Source organism: Jaculus jaculus, chromosome X (genome assembly GCF_020740685.1).
Source record: "Jaculus jaculus isolate mJacJac1 chromosome X, mJacJac1.mat.Y.cur, whole genome shotgun sequence".
Classification (NCBI taxonomy): domain Eukaryota; kingdom Metazoa; phylum Chordata; class Mammalia; order Rodentia; family Dipodidae; genus Jaculus; species Jaculus jaculus.
Genome location: NC_059125.1, coordinates 29435677 through 29445359, shown reverse-complemented (window position 1 = coordinate 29445359; position 9683 = coordinate 29435677).

Sequence of the window (9683 nt, the reverse complement as noted above, 5' to 3'; positions counted from 1 at the left end):
TATACAGATTCAACACAGTATCAGTAAAAATCCCAGCATCATTCCTATAGAGATAGAAAAAGTAATCTCAAAATTTACATGGAATGGTAGAAGGCCTCAGATATCCATAAATATCCTCAGCAAAAGAAACACCTTTGCAAGTATCACAATACCTGATCTAAAGCTATACTACAAAGCCATAGTAACGAAAACATCATGGCACTGGCATAAAAACAGACATATAGACAAATAGAACAGAATTGAAGACTCAGACCTTCGTTCATGGCACTACAACTACTTGATCTTTTGACAACGAAGGCAACAATAGTCGCTGGAGAAAGGATAGCAATTTCAACAAATGGTGCTGGTCAAACTGGATAATTACATGTATATTGGGCCTTGAGAGGCCCAGACTGAGGCCTAGTGGAACTTCCTGAGCCTAACTGCCTCCGCCCAGCTATGACTCAGCAGAGGGCCAAATGGCCTCTGGCTTGCTACTTCCACATAGGAAATTAGAATTCCTGCCATGGGCACTTAGAACTCAGCAGGGGGCCAAATGGCCTGCCACTTCTGCACAGGAAGTTAGAGTCCCTGCTGGTGTGCACTTAGAACCAATCATCTCAGAGGTCTCGGCATGCTATTGGCCCTTACATTTCACCCCACCCTAAAGTCTCTGTCTTCATTCTCAACATTATATAAATACCCACCTGTAACAATAAAGTGAGTTCCTGCTTTGAAAAGACTCCCGACTCAGCGTGGTTTTTCTCTGGTGGCCAGGAGACGTTTCTGTGGCCAGGAGAGGTTTCTGGGTCCTCCGATGCTCATCATCCTCCCTCAACCCCTAGGGAGGAACCAGCAGGCCTGGTTCTTCCCTTGGCACTACCTGAACGGGAAGGAGCCCCACACATGTAGAACAATGATACTAGCCTGACTCCTCTCACCATGCACAAAAATCAACTCCAAATGGATTAAAGACCTCAACATGCCAGGTATGGTGGCACACACCTTTAATCCCAGCACTCAGGAGGCAGAGGTAGGAGGATTGCCTTGAGTTTGAGGCCACCCAGAGACTACATAGTGAATCCCAGGTCAGCCTGGGCTAGATGGGCTAGAGTGAGTCTCTACCTCAAAAAACTAAAAAAAAGAGACCTCAACATTAGACCTGAAACTCTTAATTGCCTGGAAGGAAAAATAGGGAGAACTCTCCATGATACAGGAGTGGGCAAACACTTCCTGAATAATATCCTGGTAGGGCAGGAAATTAAACAATCACTCAACCAGTGGGCTTTCATGAAACTTAAAAGCTTTTGTATAGACAAACATATCATAATCAGAGTCTACAGACTACCCACAAAATGGGAGAAAATCTTCACCAGCTATACCACTGACAGAGGCCTAATATCTAAAATCTACAAAGAACTCAAAAAATAAACAATAAAAATTCAAACAATCCATTCCAAAAATGGGGCAGAGAACCAAATAAGGAGTTTTCAATGGAAAGAATACAAACGGCTAATGTTCACTTAAGAAAATGTTCAACATCCTTAACCATCAGGGAAATGCAAATTAAAAAAAAAAACTATGAGATTCCACCTTACTCTAGTCAGGATGGCAATCATTAAAAAATCAAGTGAAAATAAATGTTGGTGAGGATGAGGAAAGAGGAACCCTCATTCATTGTTGGTGTGAATGAAAACTTGTACAACCACTGCAGAAATCAATATGGAGACTCCTAAAAAAAAAAAAAAAGATGAAAATAGAGCTACCAACTCACCCAGCTATCTCTCTAGTGGGCATCTACCCTAAAGGCTCCACGCTTCACTGCAGAGATATTTGCTCAATCATGTTCATAGCTGCTCAATTCACCATAGCTAAAACCTGGAATCAACCCAGATGCCCATCGTTTCATAATTGGATAATAAAAATGTGGTACAAATACATGATGGAATTCTATTCAGCAGTAAGGCAGTGTGATGCAATGAAATTTGTAGGTAAATGGATGGACTTGGAACAGATCCTACTAAGTGAACTCACACAAGCACATAAACACAAACACTAAATGTTCTCCTACATCTGTGGTTCCTAAGCTGGAACACTTTAAGTTGCAGGCATACCTTACAGGCAAGTCAAGGGTCAGATAATAGGCATGGAGGTTTATGGGGGAAGGGTAGTGGGAAGGTGGAGGAAATACACACAAAAATAAATCAAAAATAAATTCATTCCATAGAAACCTTTCTCCTTGATAGCAGACTAAATGATCAAGCTTCAACAAAAGTATGCAGAGATTGTTGGGTAAGAAGGGCCCCTGGAGAAGGTGGGATGAAGCCTAACCCTAAAACATTTGGCTGTGGCTTATAACTCCCAGTCCCAATAATTAGTTACAATCCACATTGAACTGTTAATCAGAGAGGCCTATGAGGTCCCCAAAACAAGACAGGCTTCTGTCAAAGCACTTGATTACCCACCTGAAGGCACCACATGCTGCCAACACAGAACTTTGAGAGATCCAGATGGAATCTGGAAGGAAGCTAGTCCCCAGATGGTCTGCCCTCAGAGTGTTGGAAAACACTACATGAGAGTCTGAGGGAAAATGGCCAATAACCTTGTAGGCTAACAGGGGATACTGCTATAAAAAGCAACCATTCTGACAAGATGGACATGCCTGTGCAATAGTGGCACCCAGCCTAGGTGGATAACCAATCAATCCACTCAATGGAAAGGAACCCTTACCTGGAACTTGGAACTGATTCATATTCCTTTGGAGACCAAAATCATGGACTCTAACAGAAACTCCCACTAGTCTTTAGCTACAAGAGACTACACCAACCAAAATCTCTCTTAATTAATAATGCTTATCACATCAAACCTATGCTTACCTCACTCTCCTTTGGAGAACCTGCTTTTCTTTTTCAGAAGATAGCTACAACAAGGAGATAAACTACATCTCACTCATCAGCCAGGGCCCAGGTGAAACCACAGAATTGGTGAGATAAGCAAGGGTGCTACCTCAACAGTGAACTTGGTAGCCAGTGCCAAGGTCATGGAGACAGACACACAGGATATTCAAAATGCACCACAGCAGAAATCCAGAATGTACCGAGAGCACAACACTAAAGACGGCTTTAAACACACCCACCACAGCTCAGGGAATTGGGGATGGAAACTATGTACGAGCCACAGAGTGGAAGGGAATGTCCAGAGGCATTGCCCCGCTCCTGCCACCTTACAATGACTTATTCTCTTACATTTCATAACAGACAACCCCAGAGTGAATACCAGCAATCCCACTAAGAAGAACCCTCAGTGGAATGGTGGCAAGGCAGAGGGAAATGGTGGTACTAACATATGATGTATCTATTCAACTTTCTACTTAATATAAAAGTGCAAAGGTGGGTATTACCATGGGATATTTTTTATAATCATGGAAAATCTTAATAAAAATTGTGAAAAGAAAAAGAAAAGAAAAGATAGTCATCACTATCTGAAGACAGGAAGCCAGTGGAGCACTGGGAAAGGAGCAGACGGGAAACTCCAGTCCTGCAGAGAGCACAGCAGGCAGGAATGTGCTGGTCTGAGCTGCCAGTTGTGAACACAGCCCAAAATCTGACACAGCAGTGGAGAGGCTGCCTCTCTTGGAAGCACTGAATGGTCCTGGAGTGAAGGGCAGCTGCTGCCACAATCTGTCCCACCCAGTGTGGCTCACCTTGAATAAATCTGCTATGGTTTGAATATTCATGATTCCGAAGAAACACATGTTGAATCACTGGTTCAACAGGGTTGGGAAGCAGGCCCTAGTGGGACGTGATGTGATGCTGCTCTCATGAATGGATTAACGCCTCTGTAAAATAAGAAAGTGAGCCCTTAGCAGACACTAATGCTGCTGGTGCCTTGTTCTTGGGACTTTCCAGTCCCCAGAACTGTGACAAATAAATTTCTGTTTTTACATACAAAAAAGTGCAAAGATGGAAAGATTTCCTACAGAGGAATAGCAGTTAGATGACAAAGGATGGTGAAAAAATAGAGAAGGCAATGATAGACATGATCAGAAGAATCAATGGTTTTTAACCTGTAATTTTACTCTTCTAAGAATTTAAAGCTTATAAGTAGACAAACCTTGACAGATAGAAAATAAAAGGATTTGCATTTGGAACAAAAAGCATAGACATGGTGGCACAAACTTGTAATCCAAGCTGGAGATACCTGTGGCTCACTGGTAAGCTTGTCTAACCTATTTAATGGGCATCAGGCTCATGAGAGACCCTGTCTCAGAAAAAGCGGATGACATTCCCAAGGAACAATACTCAAGGCATTTCAAAATTGCTAAAAGAGTAGATTGTAAATGTTCTTATGATTAAAAAGTGTGTGAAATGGTTTTTGCAAGATTGGGTCTCACTCTAGCCCAGAATGACCTGTGGTCCCAGGATAGCCTCCAACTCATGGCAATCCTCCTACCTCTGCCTCCCAAATGCTGGAGTTAAAGACATGTGCCACCATACCCAGGTCAATAAATGAAACTTTTAAAAATGTTTTAAAATAAAATTCTGTGATAGGGAAAAATGTAATTTGATGCTGAAAGAGAAAAAAATGAGTGAAATAAAATTCAAAAAGTTTTAATTTGAAGCAATATATAAAAAGAAACTGGAAGATATTGAGTTATATGGAACTGCCTTAATTATATTGTCTGCTATAAAGTACGTACAAGATAGAAACTAATTTTAGGACTGGAGAGATGGCTTAATGGTTAAGGTACTTGCCAGCAAAGCCAGAGGACCTAGGATCAATTCCCCAGTACTCACGTGAAGCCAGATGCGCAAAGAACTGCATCTGGAGTTTGTTTGCAGTAGCTAGAGGTCCTGGTGCACCCATTCTCTCTCTCTCTCTCTCTCTCTCTCTTTCTCTCTCTCTCTCTCCCTCTCTGCCTTTTTTTCTCTCTCACAAATAAATAAATAAAATAATTAAAAAAGAAACTAAGCAGGAGAGATTGCTTATTGGTTAAGGCACTTGCCTGCAAAGCCTAAGAACCCATGTTCAACTCTCCAGGTCCCACATAAACCAGATGAACAAAGGAGATGCAAGTGTGCAAGGTCTCACATGAGCACAAGTTGGCACACACATCTGGAGTTTGGTTTCAGTGGCTGGAGGCCCTGGCATGCCAACTCTCTCTCTCTTTCTCTTGCTGTCTTGCATTTTTTTTTTTTTAAAAAAGGCCAGTCTGTTGTGCTTGCCTCAAAAAAAAAAAAAAAAACAATTTTAAAAGTATTTTTATTTATTTATTTATTTGAGAGCGACAGACACAGAGAGAAAGACAGAGAGAGAGAGAGAGAGAGAATGGGCGTGCCAGGGCTTCCAGCCTCTGCAAATGAACTCCAGACGCGTGAGCCCCCTTGTGCATCTGGCTAACGTGGGACCTGGGGAACCGAGCCTCGAACCGGGGTCCTTAGGCTTCACAGGCAAGCGCTTAACCGCTAAGCCATCTCTCCAGCCCCCCCAAAAAAATTTTTAAATATTTTTATTTTTATTTATTTGAGAGACAGAGGGAGAAGGAGAGAAAAAGAGGCAGATATAGAATGGCACTCGGGACCTTCAGCCATTGCAAATGAATTCCAGGTGCATGTTTCCCCTTGTGCATCTGGCTTATGTGTGTTCCAGGGAGTTGAACATGAGTCCTTTGGCTTTGCAGGCAAATACCTTAATAGCTAAGTCATCTCTCCAGCCCAAGAAAATAATTCTAGTTCCCATGCCATACACCTGTTTGTTGTCACTGAAAGTTATACCCTAATATACACGCATAATTAAACACATACTAATATAATGGAAAGTGGAAAAGTTTCATGTGTTAGAATATATATCTAATAACATGTTTTGTCTTTTGTGATTAAAGTCCTTCAAGAATTACATTAAAAACTAGAATTCTGGGCTGGAGAGATGGCTTAGCGGTTAAGGCATTTGTCTGCAAGGCCAAAGGATCCCGGTTTGATTCTCCAACACACACGTAAGCCAAATGCAAAAGGGGGCACACACGTCTGGAGTTTGTTTGCAGTGTCTGAATGCCCTAGCTCCTCATGCTCTCTCTCGTTCTCTCTCTCTCTCTCTCCCTCCCCCCTCCCCATCTCTCTCAAAATGGATAATTTTTTTTAAAAATTAAAAATAAACTAGAGTTCTGGGCTTGAAAGATAGCTTAGCAGCTAAGGTAGTTACCTTCAAAGCCTAAGGACACAGGTTCAATTCTCCAGTACCCACATAAAGCCAAATGCACAAAGTAGTGTGTGCATCTGGAGATCATCTTCAGTGGCTAGAGACCCTGGTCTCCCCCCCACCATCCTCTTTCTCTCTCTCTATTTCTCTCTCCCCTTGAAAATAAATAAAGAAAAAAATAAAAGCTATAGTTCTTATCAAATGTGACTATTAGGGCTGGAGGATGGCTCAATGGTCAAGGTACTTGCTTACAAAGGTTGATGGCCCAGGTTCAATTCCCCAGTACCTATGTAAGCCAGAAGCACAGAATGCCACATGCATCTGGAGTTTATCTGCAGTAGCAAGATGCACTACCATGCTCATTCTCGTTCATTCATTCATTCATTCTCTCTCTCCTTTCAACTAAATAAATAAAATACAAAACTATGATTTTGTATATGGTTATACCACTAGTTTATATCCATGAAGGAGCTTATATCCTCCAAAGGATTTACTTTATTGTTTGCAGTAACTGATTCTATACAATAAAAGGAAAGTAGGAAGAGACATACACTATTAGCCCAGAAAGACCTGAGTGTGAATAGAAAACAGAGGCATAAAGGAATAAAAGTGCACTAACAGAATGAGGAGACTCTTCCCAGAATGAAAATGAAATCATCTCCAGTACTTATAGTTCACTGCAGAGATGTTTATTTATCATGAGTATGTACGTATATACAGCAATGTAATTAAAAGCAGATTATGAATCCAATGCTTTGGAATTGAAATGTATTGAGGATTAAGGATTGTGTGATTGTATGCTTCCTACAACAAGCATGAGAACCTGAGAGGACCTGAGACTGCCAGAGTTCAAATCTTCAGATCCCACGTGAAACACCTGAGCACAGCCACATATCCTCCAGTCCTACAGGGGAACAGATACCCAAGAATCTTTGGAGTTATGCAATTTCTAGAATCAATAAAAGGAGGCTCCAGCTCAAAAACAAGACCAGGCAGAAGAGCAACAGAGTGGGACACCCAATATTCCACCCCAGCCACCACGGGCATGCAACCCCCACCACAGGTGAACATATGAGGAACTGCAAGGGTAGATACATGTGCAAACACCACATACAACACGTTGCACACACTACATACAATACACAGTACAATATACCAGATGTGGAGTTTGTTTGTTTTTTTTCTTTGTTTTACTGAGAAAATAAGTTACTTCAGGGCTGGAGAGATGGCTTAGCGGTTAAGCGCTTGCCTGTGAAGCCTAAGGACCCCGGTTCGAGGCTCAGTTCCCCAGGTCCCATGTTAGCCAGATGCACAAGGGGGCGCACGCGTCTGGAGTTCGTTTGCAGAGGCTGGAAGCCCTGGCGCGCCCATTCTCTCTCTCTCCCTCTATCTGTCTTTCTCTCTGTGTCTGTCGCTCTCAAATAAATAAATAAATAAATTAAAAAAAAAAAAGAAAATAAGTTACTTCAAAACATCTTAGGATGGGTAAGACTGCTACATCTTTCATATTAACCCCAAATACACGAAAACACATGAAGGATATGGTTTGATAGCATAAGAAAAAGTAAGACTTCTAGATTTAACAAGAACTTGACTCAATTCGTAGCTCTACTATTTAATAGTTATTTTCCTTTAGATAAGTCACTTAAGTTCCATGAGACTCAGTTTATCCCTCTGTAACCTGTAAAAAATAAGATCTAAGATAAAAGGATATTAGAATGAGACCCTTCTTGCATGAAATATCAAGAGAATAGGAGAAAGGTAGCTTTGTTTTGCAGGTAGACAATTAGACACACTGGCCCAAAATAACACAGATGCAGCCATTCCCTGTCAAGACTAGAAGAAAAACTTCTGATTCAGTGTTGAATCAGTCTGATTCAAGATGGTTATAAAGAGCATCTACTGAGTCTTTGTCCTGAATTTTTGGTGGTCTTTTTCTCCCCTGGAAAGGCCCTTTCTGAGTCTGTGCTCTCCTCCTGGACCCACCAACCAACCAAGGTCCTTTATATACATTTGAACTTGGCTATGAGGCACACCCTAACTGGATGCCTAATTTATAAAAAGACCTAATCCCTATTGCCACGTAAATTTTCTTGGATTTTTCCGTTTTTGGACCCCTTGCAGATGGAAGTCCCTCCTCAACTTGGGAACTTTTCTACTTCTCTCTTACCTGTCCTCTTTCTCTTAAAATAATATTTCATAATTTGCCCTTGTCTATGTGTTTGCTTTTCAATTCTTTGCTAATTGTAGACAAGAACTTGAAAGCCACTGGCTTGGGGAGACAGAGCCCAGAAAAGCATCATTGGCTCTCAACCCTGAAACAACATCAAAAAAAAACAAGTGCAGGGCTGGAGAGATGGCTCTGCAGTTAAGAGCACTTCTGTGAAAGCATGAGAGCCTGAGGAGGTCTGAGAGACCTCTTAAGTTTGAATCTCCAGGACACACATAAACAGCTGGGTATGCCCACACATGTCTTTAACCCCACTCCTGGGAGGAGCCGGGACTGAAGAATCCATGGAGCTCACAAAAAAATGGCAAGCTCTGAAATCAGGAGGAGACGGTCTCAAATAAGAATGGACACAAGAACAATGGTGTAGGACCCTCAAAGTTCTACTCCAGCAACTGTAGGTGAGCACACCCCACCACAGCACATGGGACAACACATGGGTGCATACACCACTCACACACACCGCATTACACACACACACACACACATGCATTTACATCTCTTTTATATTTTTGCAAACTATTTCCTCATCCCCACCTAAAACCCTTTCAAGTTATTATGGATATTGCCCAGAACCATTTTCAGTTAATTTTTTTTTCAGTTAAATGTTTACATAACACACCACCAAATAAGTTACAAAATATTAAACTACAAATTTAAACTTAGAACTACAAACAAATTATTTATCACACTTCTGTGAATTGTCTTTGAAGTTCTTCTGCCCTGGACAGCTTTGCACTAGATGATCTATAATGGTCTCATTGACATGTCTGAATATTGACCTGCTAAAACCAGGTAGGGTAATGGAGAGAGATTAGCCACATAACTCATCTGGAAGACTAGCCTAGGCTTATTCACATAGTGGTAATCACAAGAGTCTCAAGAGCATGAAGAAAGCTCAGGCCCAATGTGCAATCACTTCTAAAACTGGTACCATAGAGTCCTATATCCTAGAAGGTAGACTAAAAGCTGGAACCCTCAAGAGGACCTTAGGGGAAGCACTTGAATTGAAGGGCCCTGGAGAGGGTGAGATGAAACTCAACCTTAAATTTGTCCTGTTTATCTTTCTTCTTGTTTTCTTTTTCTTTTCCCTTGGTGCTGACCTGTAACTACCTGTACCAGGACGTGGTTTATATACAGAATGTGTTATTGACCACAGAGTCCTACTAGATCTCCCAAAACAAACAAAACAGACTTCTGTCAGATCATTGGATTACCCACTAGAGGTTAATGGTAAGACCCTACTGATAAAGACACCATACATTATTGGCATGGACCAAGG